Raw genomic sequence first — 1,345 nt, 5'->3', positions numbered from 1 at the left:
GGCCAACAGGAACCATTTACTTAAGCTAATTACAGGTTACACCCTAAATTCTGGTGGGAAAGTGTCACATCACTGTCCAGCTCCATTCCACAGGGAAGGCCACTGAAAACCTTGCTGACCCTCTGGTTTCTCCCCCTTTGCCAGGATCAAGCCATTGGATTGATTGTGATGTTCTCAGTCTTCCTGAGTCCATCAGGCTGGGTTCTAGCACACATTCAGGACTACAGAGCCCACCAGAATGAGTGAAGGACAGGGAGAAGGAACCTTTTCCCAGCCCAGAGCCAAAGGATGGGAATGAAGACAATTGAACAGATCCTTTCACAGGAAGCTGCTCCTTAAGTGTTTTATAATTAAAGCATTATGAAAAAAACCACACCATAGCCTGGACTTTTTTTTCCTGTAGAACTGGGGATTTGTTTGGGAAAGGACTGACTTGTATAAAGCCCAGAAGAAAAGGCCTTGGTCCTGACTGGGAACCACTGATTACCACTACAGGGAGGACAGCAGCAGTATCCTCTTATTGAAGACAGTGACTAGGGTGCGTGTTTCATGTTCTTTAAGCAAGATGTTTCTGTCATCCCCACTATTTTACACATCTTGTACGTTTGGAGCCTTTTAGAATGGTCTGAAAAGAGCTCATAAAATTAAGACCAATAGGACACAATTTATATTAGGCAGAACCTCACTAATTTGCTCCGGTGAAATGCCTCCTGTAGGAGGTAGGGAATCCTGATCAGGATACACAAAATTTCACACATTTCAAATCTGTACTAAGAGAGCTTTCATAAGGTCCCCTTAAGTTAAAATTTTCAGGCCAGCGAAGAGCATCAAACTGTGAACTACGGCCATTAAAACCTAAACGGCCAAGTAAAACAACCTGGCTTGATTGTGTTCTAGTTGCTCTTTAAATTTGCAATGACTCTGAAAGCAACCAAATAGAGGCTCTACCTCTTTTTCTTTTTTTTAAAAGAAGTCCTCTCTCCCTGCCTCAACTCTGAAATCTTTTTCTTTTCTGTCGCTTTTAACTCTATCTTGTATGAATAAAGAGCAGAGAGATGCAAATCTACCTTACCTTCCGCATGAATTAAGTCAAAGGTGGCCAAACTACAGCACAAGTGACAGAAGTGGCAAGGACAGCTTCAGTGTATGAAAACAGATCAGAGAAGGGACAGACACCACAGGTGCAGAAAACAGAGCTGCAGATTGGATTGGGCAAGGGGATCAGACTGGGCAAAAGGGTTAACCCCCCTGCTGAGTTAAGTCATCACAAGTAGCAGTAAGCAATCAGGGTTTCTTGGGCGTGAGAGCACTGTATACACCATGTTAACCTGGAAAAGGAAGCAAA

The 1,345-nt window shown here is 43.3% G+C and overlaps 1 long non-coding RNA gene across 1 annotated transcript in view; it reads left to right on the top strand.

Moving 5' to 3' along the window:
- Positions 1–372, top strand: part of LOC109318164 — a 4,388-nt gene extending 4,016 nt beyond the window's left edge. The window contains exon 2 of the long non-coding RNA XR_002103195.1: positions 145–372. This is a non-coding gene — a long non-coding RNA (uncharacterized LOC109318164). The remainder of the gene's footprint in view (positions 1–144) is intronic.
- The last annotated feature ends 973 nt before the right edge of the window (positions 373–1,345 follow it).

This window comes from Crocodylus porosus, unplaced genomic scaffold, assembly GCF_001723895.1.
Source record: "Crocodylus porosus isolate Cpor-Errol unplaced genomic scaffold, CroPor_comp1, whole genome shotgun sequence".
Classification (NCBI taxonomy): domain Eukaryota; kingdom Metazoa; phylum Chordata; order Crocodylia; family Crocodylidae; genus Crocodylus; species Crocodylus porosus.
The sequence above is the reverse complement of the archived record's forward strand: the minus strand, read 5'-3'. Positions and strand labels throughout refer to the sequence as shown.